General features: G+C 42.2%; 1 protein-coding gene across 1 annotated transcript in view; it reads right to left on the bottom strand.

Moving 5' to 3' along the window:
- Positions 1 to 6658, bottom strand: part of NR1H4 (nuclear receptor subfamily 1 group H member 4) — a 61246-nt gene extending 54588 nt beyond the window's left edge. The window contains exon 1 of the mRNA XM_018556635.1: positions 6553 to 6658. The gene's annotated coding sequence lies outside the window, so the exon portion shown is untranslated. The remainder of the gene's footprint in view (positions 1 to 6552) is intronic.
- Between the last annotated feature and the right edge of the window lie 6663 nt (positions 6659 to 13321).

Below are 13321 nucleotides of genomic sequence, written 5' to 3'. Positions count from 1 at the left end.
ATTTCTGCCCGACATGTAGCCCAGCAGATGCCGTTTGCATTGCACTAGCGCCCCTAGGTGGTGCTGATGAGTATAGGAAATTTCTATACTATACTTTAATAAATTAACCCCTATAAGTCAACCAGTGGAAATGTTGGCTAAAGTTTTGCAAATAAAGGGGTCTATTCACAAAGCTGCCGCAGGCACTGTTCGGCTATTCACTTCAGGCTTGTACGGCTGATTTCAGCCGTATATCGGCTGACATCAGCCATACATCAGGTGGCTTTGGGTCGGCCAAACATGCCCAGCATGTTCGGGCCGACCCGAAGTGCCGAAGGAGTTCGACTCAGCCGATCTAACATCTGGATCGGCTGAGCCGAACCTCCGGCAGGCTACTCGCCATATATTCTCATAGATGCCGAACAGCAGTGAGCAAATAGCCGAATGCCGCTTAGTGGCATTCAGCTTGACTATTCTGCTTGGTACCTCTGTGGTACCAAGCAGAATAGAAAAACAGTTGAAAAAGTAGAAAAAAACAAAAATAGAAAGGGGCGTCTGTGTCATTACACACAGAACAGTGTAATTATAGAACGGCGTCTTTGGTTACCTGGTAACCAGGGACGCTGATCTCTCTGCAAGTGGCCGGAGCCAGCCGTGAGATGACGGCTGGCTCTGCCCAGCTGTCAGAAGCAGGCTGTCGGCCGGCCGTTCGGCCACCTTCAAATTTTCCCTGGGCTCAGTCGAGCCGAAGCATATGCCTTCGCCTCGACTGAGCCCCTCGGCCAACTTCGGGGGCTGTACGGGCTATAGTGAATAGCCCATACAGCAGCCCTGAACCGCAGGGGTGCTGGGGCCGAAGCTACCCGAAGGATCAGCCAAAGCTACGGCTAGATCCTTTGGTAGCTTTGTGAATAGACCCCAAAGTAAATCTGGATGCTAAGAGGTACACATACTTAAGTATGCAGCATTCTTTTTCACTATGAGGGAAGCTGATCCTTATTTTAAAACCTCCATAGAGTCTCCATTGGGCTTGCTTGTCAACACCCATTATTGCTCTCTATAGTAATGATGTGTAACCCTGTACTGAATTCACTGAATGCAATATGCAATTTTGCCAAGTGCCAGCTTTAAATACAATCCAGATCTCTGAACTTCCTCCACTGCGATTATTAGCATCCAGTATATATGAAGATATAATAAAATGGCATCCTGGTAATCTAAAGATAGCCATACAAGCATAAGGTTTACAAGATTTTTCAGACGTTTTATGTTTAGAGTGGGCCTAGCCTCAGATATCTTTATTCATGTTAAGGGTAATTTTTTTTAAGGTCCCATTTACACTTGCAAATGGGGCCAGATTGCTGAGTCACAAATTCCTCCATGAGACTCAGAAGATTGCATGAGTTTTGAAGAGGAATTAATGAGACTCAGCAATCCGGACCCATTTGCAGGGATGAATGGGGCCCAAAGAATATTGTGTAATGCTTGCAGGTACAGTACTACAATACTCCCTCAGGGCCGGTGCACACCTATGCGACATTGCCGGTGGCCAGGAGTCGTATAGGTGTGCACTGATCACGCTGTGGGTGCCATTATTTTCCAATGGCACCCCAGTTGCGCCAGGCGGATCGCGCGGTTTCCCACCGCGATTCCTCCTGTGCTTCTGAACACGATCGCGGCCAAAACAGCCGTGCGTCGTGCATCGCACAAAAAAGGCACAAGCCATCCGCCCGGCGCGACTGGAGTGCCATTGGAAAATAATAGCACCCACAGCGCGATCGGTGCACACCTATACGACGCCTGACCGCGGTGCAATCCATGTGGAATCGTGCACAATTGCCGCGTGGTGTGGTGTCGCATAGGTGTGCACCGACCCTCAGAAAATGCCTGCATCTTTCTTTCTCCTGAGGCACAACTAGGTGATTTCTCGCGCGGATTGGGTTGAGCGATATCGTGCAAAACACAGATTCACATTGAAGTCAATGGAGTCTGTTCACACCTTTACGGTTTATGGCGCGGACAAAATCGCCTGTCGCGCAAAAAGGTGCAGGATCGATTTTCTGGCGGTTGTCGCTCGATTTGGGTCCCATAGACATCTCTATGCATTGAAAACCACACGATAAGCGCGTGGTTTTCCATGAACGGTCGCACAATCGAAAAAGCGCTACAATAGCGCAAAAACAGCTCGGCATCTGAATCGCCTAGGTGTGAACCTGACCTAAGAAGGCTGGAGTCAGCTTTGTTCTTTCATCTATGCAAGCATCTACTTATTAAACTAATATGCCAGCCCACGGGTGGTACAATATCCACCCTGCTGCCTGTGTAATTGCCTTTATGTTCTTGGTTGTAAGTAGTCACAAGCTGGACACTGATCAGCCCCCTTCTGCTGGCTTTTATCTGGTCATCCGCCAGGAAGTTCAAGTGTGCTGTCTGAGTGATTGAAAACAGAAGATTATTAGAGAATGAGGAAATGCCTCCTCCTGCTTGCAGAAGACTGATCACATCATTCTTCAAAGATACGTCTGTCATACCAAAACACAAGCAATCGACCGGAGTTCAAGGTCTATGTTTTTAATTAATAAAGGTGCAGCTTTTTTGAAAAGTTATGCTACTTGTGTGTATTGTGACACATCAAGAAGTTATTTATGCAAACGTATACAAATGCTGAATCCCCTTTCCAGCATACATTTCAAAAATCCACTCAATGGTCCCTTCCACTTCCCTATATCTGATCACTGGATCAGAGGATCAGACAAAAAAAATCCCTATCTAAAAGTCCTTTATTAAGTAATAAAAGTTCTAAAATACTGCGGCTACTAGACATCACAGCCACGAGTCTTCTGCTCTTCTATTTACTTCTTGTTTGGGTCCTTCTTCAGATGTCCACGTCAGCACCTGCATGACATGGGCATTTCCTATTGGATGTCTATCAGCCAGGGTCTTCTTAGGATCCAGAAGCTTTCCGATGTCAGTGGAGGGGGACCAACGATCTCAATTGCTATCACATCGCTGGATTCGCTGTCCCCCTCCCAAAAGCAGCAGCAATAGATTTGGAGGAGGGACTCAAGCCATCACAATGCTGGATTTGCGGTCTCCTCACCCAGAAGCAGCAGCAGCAATGGATTTGGAGGAGGGACTCAAGTCATCACATCGCTGGATTTGCGGTCCCCACATCCAGAAGCAGCAGCAGCAATGGATTTGGAGGAGGGACTCAAGTGAGTATATCTGACTTTGCAAGGTAAGGGGAAAAGAAGCCTTGTAGGATGAGTTAGTGGGTGGGTGGGAAAAACTGCTTTGTGCCTAGAATAGGGCTTTAAGGTTGCTTCAAAGATAGATTAACATACTGTAGTTAGAAAGTTATTTTTAATAGAATTTACACTTTTTTGTCCAAATTCCCTAAATTCTGACTAAAACATATTTTAGATTTTTTTTACATTTTCAGTCAGCTAAATATAAAATATTGCATGTGAATATTTCATATTTACGAGCCAGAAATGTGTGCCCTGGAGTCTGTCCTTTACTACATCTGAGTCATTTTTCTGCTATGCTGTGAACGGTAAGAACTGCCTAGGCGATTTGGTGTCCTACCAATGAACAATAGAAATCACCAGCACTCCGTAAATGAAATAAAAAAAAGTCCATTTATTTGGACTAAACGTCACACATATCGCATAATCATAATGGGATTATGCGATATGTGTGATGTTTAGTCCAAATGAATGGACTTTTTTTGAATTTCATTTACAGAGTGCTGGTAATTTCTATTGTTCATTGACTGTTGTACACGGCGCCATCCGTGATTGTCACTGCGAGCACCACTATTTTCACTTGGACCGGAAGCGCTGTAAGGAGTGCAGGGGGACCTACTGTTTTCTGGTCTTGGTGTCCTACCATTCGTTGTTAAATAACAAAACACACAAAGCTTATTGAGTCAGATCAGATCTCCTCTCTTGCTAGATATTTCATCATCAAAGCCCATTATTTTCAGAAAAGTAAATATACCGGAGGCATACTAAATGTTATTAGTATGATAAAGATTTTATAGTAAAGTAATGAAATGAATGATCAGTTTGTTAACTTGTAGATAAACTAATTACTTATTACATATTATAAATAAAAAGATAAAATAAAATTGACCGAAAGCCATTATAATGTCTCTTTTTTAGAAAAATATATAGTAGTATACTAGCTATTATTTGATAAAGACAATCATTTCATGCAATTTTGTCACATAGTGTTTCATTTATAAAACTTCCACCCAACATATAGCCGTGCGGATGCTTTTCACACTGCACTAGTGCCCCTACATCAGGGGTGGGCAACTCTGGCCCTCCAGCTGTACTTTAACTAAAAATCCCATCATGCCTGTGCCTCTTGGAGTCATGCTTGTGGCTGTCAGTCCCGCAATGCCTCATGGGACTCGTAGTTTCACAACAGCTAGAGGGCCGGAGTTACCCACCCCTGCCCTAGATGGTGATGAGGAGTATTGGAATTTCCTATACTCACCAGTGCCATCTTGGGGTGCAAGTGCTCTGCAAATGGCATCCACCCAGCTATAAACAGGGGGGCGAACATTTTGTAAATGAAGCCCAAAAGATTATGTCATATTATTGTAGACAGGTAACAGTTTGATTCAAAGAGACTTTTATTTTTTTTCCATAACTCTTAACAAATTCCACCGCACTTGACAGAGAATATAGACCATTTACAACAGTCCATGTAAATAGACTTCCAGAGTAATGTTCCTAATACAGCCATGCAGACAGATATTGGTTGACTTTTTGAAACCAATTACCCAACCAGCATGTTTAGGGATTGTAAGAGTAAACTGGAGTACAAAGAGAAAGCTAAGACAAACATGGGAAAACCTAGCAGTGATAGGCAAGAATGCTAGGCACCCATGCTGCCTAACAATGTAGAAATCACTAAATTTTTACATTTGTGTTGCTGTTAGCAATATGTATGTCATTGGACACTGATAGGCTTGGCAGTAACTTGATATATTATAAATCAATGTAGATCCCAGCTGCACACCATAAAGTGTTGTGACCAATGGTAATGGAGATGGTGATTGTGATCACCACAACAGATGGTATTTAGGCCCCATTCACACCTAGGCGTATTGTAATATGCGCGTCTGTCGCGCGACCGTCACGCGGTTTTTTTACCGCGATTCGCGGTAAAAAAGTCGCGCGACCGTCGCGCGATTCCAAAGGCTACTTGGCTGTATCCAAATGGAAAACGCCCTACAAAACGGCCCAAAGTAGTCGCGGGACCTTTTCAGGCGTGGGACGTTTTTTAGTGCGTTCGGGACGGGCGGAAATACGGACAGGTGGGAACGATACCATTGACTACAATGCTATTTATTTTTTTGACCGTTTTGTAGCGCGTTCGTCGAGCGTAGGACGCGCTACAAAACGGTCAGGTGTGAATGGGGCCTTAAGTTAACTACACTCAGCAATTCGGCATGCAAATAAAGTTGCTTTTACTGCAAATTATGACAATAAGCCAACGTTACAGGGCCGCACAAGGTCCCTTTCTCAAGGCAACACATTGATGTTATATTATTAAACTACTAAATACATAGCAATGCACAAACAGATTTGTGTAGCAACTGACTCAACAATAAAACAGCATGAAAAAGTTTGTGTTCTGTTAAAGACTTTCCCCAGCACGCTTGAAATAAATTGGACATTCTGTTGAGACATTCTCTATTCCATCGGAAAAGGGGAAAATGCACACAAAAGGTGAATTAACAAAAGGAAATACATCACTTTTGTGGTGTACATATTGGTGCATTTTCTGTGCGCCAAATGATTTAGGACCAATTCTAGGTGCTGTTGCCCCAGCTGTAACAAATCACATTAAAATTGGTACGGAACAGTTTCTATAAATGTCCAAACGTGTGCGCCAAAATAATGTAGTACTTGCACCAATGTCCTAATTTAGAAACAGTTTTAAAATATACACCATTACCAGAGGGGTGTAAATAGTGTAGTGAGGAGAGGTGCCAGCGATGATCAGCATTGCAGCGAGGAGATGAGGGGGATGTGTTTGGACGGCCAGCGAGGTGCAGCAATGCAGGAAGGAGGGGAGAAGGAGAACTTTTAGGATGTTCCCAGCAGAAGACTACCTTAGATTTGCATCAAAATGTTGTCACATTGGAATCTAGCACACCACCACCACCACCACCATGCGACAATTTAACAATTTTAACAAGTGCCACTTTCATCAATGTGTTGCAGGAAACGCTAATTAGGCAGGCACATAGAAATTTGAGTATTGTTTTCACGACCAGCCTTTGTTAATCCCCCCCCCTTTGGGTGCACACTTACTGAACAGAAAATCACAGGAGCTGGGTGCATTTGTCACTGTGGGGGCCCACCAGAGCACAATCATAATTTTCTACAAGATATTCCTGTTTATCACCAGTTTTAACAAAACAAATAATAAACAATTCTTTTTAAAAAATCAGTTTACTTTGGAGAACTTTTAAACAAGTTTGCCAAATCATATGTTTAAACGTATAAGAGGAAAATATTTGTCAGCAATGCAATATATGCGATCACTTACCTTAGGTGGCTTTTCAGCAGAAGTCAATGTGTTCCATGCTATCATAAACACAATGCTGGTACGTGTTCTGAATGTGAGGGTTGGGATTCTATGTGCAGAAATGAGATTGCTGTTTCAAGGAAAGCCACATACAGATCTGTGCGTCCGGCAGATACACAGATTACTCATTAACTGCTGTCTACTTTGTATAAACAGATTTGGAATTCTCTGAAAGAATACGGTACTGGGCTAGATGCCAAACATGAAATCTGTATATTTAACAGTTCTGCCGCTAACACTTTTAAACTCTCTATCACCAACATTTGAGTTTTAAAACTAACAGGCTGGACAGTTTACCTTCCCAATTAAACCTACTTTTATACTTTTCCTACATAACAGTAAAACACAAACACAAATAAATACTGTATATATACTGTGCGTGTATATATATATATATATATATATATATATATATATACACTATAGAACAGTGGTTCTCAACTGGTGGGTCCAGAAAGTTGGTTTGCAACCCCGTGTTCAGTGGGTCGACGTGTGCCTTCCACTGCACTAGGTGAGAGGCTCCTCAGCCTCCCCCTAGCGCAGCACTCTCAGTTCACATGCTGAGCAGCCATTCAAAATATGCTGCGTCAGCTTGAGGTGGGGTGGGCTGGGGGTATGGCCGCAGGGAGCTCCATCCATACGTGCATTGTTTATAGCTTCCTCTCGTGCCCTGTAGAGGTGCCTGGACCAGAGAGACCTCGCATTCTGGCTCCCGACAGCTCTAAAGAGCTTGCAAGGTAGCTGTACAAGCAGTGCACATATGGATGGAGCTCTGTCACAGCACAGCAGCCTACACAGGACCCCAGGCTGCGGATCCACTCCAGTTCTCATAGGGTAGGGAGACTGGGTGGATATGTGTGTATGGGAATGTCTGTGAGTGTGTGAGATTGTGTCTGTGGTTGCATGTGTCTGTCAGTGTTTTTGAGGGCCTGTTCACACTAGTACAGTGTGTCAATCACACAGTCTCCTGCAATTAACTCACCGTACCATGCAATCGCACCTACCGTATGTTCAGGTGCGAAAGGTACGTTGCATTGCAATTCATTAGAATGGCGCCACCCACCCACAGTTCAATCACTCACACCGGAACGCACAGTACTGCAATGCCATGCAGTAACACTAAAAAACACTAACACTTAAAGTGACACTAAACTCAGGAGTTAAATCTTAAAAATGCATTCAAGTACCTTAACTAATAACAAAAATGTATCTTATTTGTGTATCACTCAGCTGCAGATGCTCAAATCATGCATTGGTGCTGACACTGTCCTTCCTTCTGGAGGGTGGCTACTTTTGTTCTCCATGTTTGGAACAGCATATATATGATTGTATTACTTGTGTAATTATATGTTTGAGCTGTAGATGGCGCTGCAGTGCAATGTTAGTTTTCTATGTGCATGCTTGTCTATGATACACATGAAGCTGTTTTTTCTCTATATATGTTTCTTACATATTGCTGTATTCTGATATAATGTTCTTCAACACAAGTAAAACTTAATTCAGTATTCTCCGAAAACAAAACTAAAAGTCAGATGCCGGCTTTTAGTTTCATTTTCGGGCCGCGTACAGCAGAGGACGCCGCGGGCTCGCAGGGACAAGGTGAGTGTCACTTTTCTCTGCAGTCCCGAGTCTGGCTCGGGGTTTACCGCTCCTAACATTGAAAATTCACCCCGAGCCAGACTCGGGATTACCGCCAGGGAGGTTAAAAAAAGAGGCTTATCAGGAGATATAACTGTACTGCCCTGCCAAATGCTCATGACATGCAAATGCTGTATGGAAGCAAACGTCACACGTACCCCACTTTCACAAGCCACTCAAAGAAAGACCATCCACCCCATGGAGCTCATACACAGCGGCATGTATGTACCAATGAAAAATCCCACATCAGGCGGGAACAGATATCTACTGACTTTCTTTGATGGTTATTCCAGGTACACAACAACTTATCTGATGAAGCACAAGAATGAACAATCAGAAAAACTTCAAGAGTTTGTAGCCATGTCCAGCAGCAAATTCCAACGGAAACCAGGAGTTATACGCGCTGACAACGGAGGGGAGTACATCAGCAAAGAAGTGGAATCATTTCTAAAGTAACAAGGTTTAGTACACCAGACCACCACACCATAAACTCCTGAACAAAATGGTGTAGCAGAGTGGAAAAATCACACCCTTATAGAAATGGCCAGATGCATGCTGTCAGACGCCAAGCTACCTAAGAAGTACTGGGAAGAAGCAGTCATGACTGCAACATACCTACAGAACAGACTACCTTCAAAAGTCGTTGAAAGCACCCCATTTGAAATGAGGCATGGATTAAAGCCAAGCCTAGGACACATTCAATTTTTTGGATGTAAAGCTTGTTACACCGTGAATTGGAAGTGAGAGCAATATTCTAGATCCATCAGTCACTGTTAACTATAAACTAATGAGCGGTAAAAGCTTATAAAGCATTGCCTATGGGAAATTTTGGGTATTGTAGTTTTTTGCGGTTTCACGCTCAATTTTAAGGCTTGACAGGTTTGGTATTTATTTACCCGATGTGACCCCATCTTTTATATTTTACTAAATAATTGAGTATGAGTTTGTAAACTGTTAGAGGAAATGATTAAGGACTACTTGGTAGAATTTGTTCAGGATAATGGCATAGTTAATGACAATCAGCATGGGTTTAGGAAAGACCGTTCCTGTCAGTCTAACCTACTGACTTTTTACGAGGGGGTAATTAGAGATTTGGATGGAGGGAGGTCTGTGGATGTGGTATATCTGGATTTCTCAAAGGCTTTTGATACGGTACCACACAAACGCTTACTATACAAGCTGAGAGCTATGGGCATAGATGGAAGGGTGTGTACATGGATAGTGAACTGGCTAAAGGAACGTGTACAGAGAGTATCAATAAATGGTGCCCTTTCAGACTGGGCTAGTGTCATTAGCGGTGTGCCTCAGGGTTCTGTGCTGTGACCCATGCTTTTTAACCTGTTTATTAACGACATCGGGGACGGAGTAAACAGCGATATCTCAGTGTTTGCTGACGATACCAAAATTGGGAGGGTAATAGAAACAGACCAATATAGTGTAACATTGCAGGAGGACCTTAATAAAATAGGGGAGTGGGCAACTATGTGGCAGATGAGGTTTAATATCGATAACTGCAAAGTTATGCACTTTGGAATTAAAAATAGGCAAATGGGTTATACAATTATGGGTATGCCGCTAGGGAAGTTGGAAATGGAGAAAGATTTGGGGGTTATTGTAGACCATAAACTGAAGAAGAGATTACAGTGCCAGGTTGCTGTAAGCAAAGCTAGTAGAATCTTGTCCTGCATCAAGAAGGGAATGTTTTGCAGGGATAGGTCTATAATTTTGCCATCAATGGTTCGGCCTCACCTGGAGTATGTGGTGCAGTTTTGGGCACCGGTACACAGAACGGATGTCCTTGAGCAGGAGAAAGTCCAGCGGAGGGCGACCAAACTCATCAAGGGGATGGAGGACCAGAACTATGAGACAAGGCTACTTCATTTAAATATGTTTACATTGGAAGTAAGGAGATTAAGGGGGGACATGATTTTCATGTACAAAATGTTCAATAGTCATAGCAACATTAGCAACAAACTCTTTAAGATTAATTCCGTAACAAAGACTAGAGGCCACCACCTAAAACTGGTAGGAAAAAAATTCAAACACAAGGGGCGAAGGGGGTTCTTCTCAGTTCAGGCGGTTAGGGTCTGGAACTCACTGCCTCAAGCAGTGATTTCCGCAAATAGTCTGGAATAATTCCAGAAGCTTTTGGACGATTTCCTGAGAGACCGTAATGTACAAGGGTACAGGTACTCTTAAGAATGAGAACACTCAGGGACCTATACACACACACACACACAATAGGTTGGACTTGATGGACTTATGTCTTTATTCAACCTCAAATACTATGTAACTATGTATGAATTATATTCTGTTTCTGTGAACTAATTTTTATTTTAGTGCATTTTATCCTAAAATACTGGTTTGATAAACATTTCCACAAATACCATGCAGCATAAAAAATTGCAAATAGCATTTACAGGGCCTCTGCTTTCAGAAAATATATAATTGTTTGGGTTTTCTAGGCAAAAATTCAGATTTTATCATGTGTGTGCAAATATCAAGACATTGCTCCAGACAGCAAGCACCTCAAATATATATATATTTAAAAAAAACATAGCAACACAAACATGTATTTATTTATTTAAACCTAGGAAGAAGTGGCTTTCATATTGATATTGCAACATCAGGAAAGCTGGCCTTATATCAAGCACAAAGAAAATTAAAATAGAAAAATACACAATTTGAAAATACAGAAATAGACACAAAAAAGGGTGCTAAGGGGGGCCCAGCTGCTAGCAAACAATGACACGTGTTGCTGAAACAGCTACAGTAGTCCTAACTCCTGGTTATGTAAATAAGACTTTGAACACACAAGTTAATGCAGCCCACCACTGCAATCTACAACATAGAATAGCACAGATCCGTACTGTATAGATTTACTACTATACAGATTTTGAGCTCTCCCTAAGAGAGTAAGGCTTATCCAATGACCAACATTATGGAGCTTTCTAAGCCTGCTGACCATGGTTCAAAGGCCTTGCAGTGCGTTATGGTTTTAAAAAGGATTGACCTGAAGAAATTGCACATAAATTGACTGGTGCATGCAAATTTTAATCTGCGGCATAATTATCATTGCAGCAAATCTGAACCTGATCCCTAGCCACCAGTCTCATCAGTGGCATGGATGTTGGGGAGGGGAGTGGAGTGAGCTTCGCTGTGTGCACAGGGCTGCAGATCTTACCCCCAACATGGATAGTGGTTAGTGAGCTGTGAGTGCTGAAGTGCACGTCACAGTGGTAGCATTAATACTGGCGGTGAGCTGTGTGTTACAGAAACTGTACCATTACAAAAAAATAATAACATAAAGTATAAGTAAACCAACTCACTCAAATCCAATTTAGACCCCGTTCACATTGAGCGATTGATCGCGCGGTAATTCCCGCGATATCGCGGCAATTTACCGCCGCAATATCGCTCTCCAATGCTTCTCAATGGGGCAAAGGGTCCTGCTGTCGCGGGTCGTGTGTCGCTACAGCAGGACCCTTTTTGGAGCGGATTTAGCCGCGATTCAAGCTTGCTCAATGCAAGCATTTGCGCGATATCGCGCGACAAATCGTGCGATATCGCGCAAAATGCAAATCGCGCGACAAACGCGCAATTTGCGAACCGCTCAATGTGAACGGGCTCTTAAGCTTTAATGTGTTAGTGAAATTCCAAAAGTAATTTTCAATATTTTTAAATCTACAGCTTTTTATTAAAATAACAGCCGGTGATCCTGCCATGATGATCCTTGTTCAGCAACTTCCGGTTATGGATTAACAAAGTACTGTCCCTGTCCTCCATTTGTGTTCCTGCATTACACCCTATGCAGAAGTCCATAAACCATCGCACTCCTGACCGCTCAATCCATGAATAAGCAGGTGGGTGCAGTGGTGGTCAACGGATTGCACCGTCACTGCACAAGATATGAATGTAACACTGTCACTCCAATTACAGATATGATGTGTCTTTATTGACATGGATGCGACATATCACACAAGTGCAATGTTTTGGGGGTCACACAGGATCCCCTTCCTCAGGCAATATATGTGACAGGTTGGTAATGCTTGACATTATAATGCGGAGTTAGCCCCACTGCAAGGGTTAATAAAATTTCTGCCTGGAGTTCTTCTGTAACATTTTTCATATTTTTTTGAAAAATAGAAAATTCAAAATTAAAATAGAAAATGTAAATAAATGTATTAACGTACATGCACTTTTAGCTTCAGTTTAATACAGTTATTGTCCTGTCATTAAATACAGTATTTAATATGTTTTGTCTGTTATTTATAATCAAGTATTGAATGGAATTTGAAATATAGGTTATAAACACTAGAGCAAAAAAAGGTGGACCTGTCTAGAATAAACAATAACATTTTAGCTTTCATGTTTCAAGCAAATAAGAAAATGAAATGCAGCTTTGGATCCCTGATCATCTTCTGCACATATTTTTCAGACAATATATATATAGAAATTTAATTGGCACTTTTTGAATCTGATTTTTTTTTAAATGTGTTATTTTCTTGTACACCAGAATGAGTGAATGGTTTACTTTGTATGCCTTGTGACTTATCTGACTTAAATGTGTTTCTTCCTCATCCAAAAGATATATTTTATCAAGATGATCTATAGATCATGTTTTATGTGGTGTCTGCAATATTGATACCTGGCCTGCAATGCTCTTCATATTTATTACACATTCCATGCAATCTTATCAGACATGTCACACTAGCCACCACTTCTCTGATAACAATACATGATGTCTATTACACTCAAATACATGTTTGCAGAGACCTAAAAGAATTTTCATTTTACACGAACATCCACACTATTTTTCAGTTTGTGCTGCTGAACAATATTCCATAGCAGACTTTGGTTACCTAGACCAGGGGTAGCCACACTTCAGGCCTGCGAATGCGTGCCACCATCTTGGAGGCGGGGAGCATGACGTCACCCTGCCTCCAGAACACGCCATAAAATAGTATAAAAATGTGTTTTGTTGATGAAACGAATGAAAATGTTTTTAGTTTTTTTTTCATTTCATCTGAAATTAATTTTTAGTCTTTGCACATGTCTAATAATTTGTGTGTTGGGGGGGGGGGGGGGGAGT

This window comes from Nanorana parkeri, unplaced genomic scaffold (genome assembly GCF_000935625.1).
Source record: "Nanorana parkeri isolate BGI_ZX_2015 unplaced genomic scaffold, ASM93562v1 scaffold244, whole genome shotgun sequence".
Lineage (NCBI taxonomy): Eukaryota > Metazoa > Chordata > Amphibia > Anura > Dicroglossidae > Nanorana > Nanorana parkeri.
This window is presented reverse-complemented; position numbering and strand designations above follow the sequence as displayed.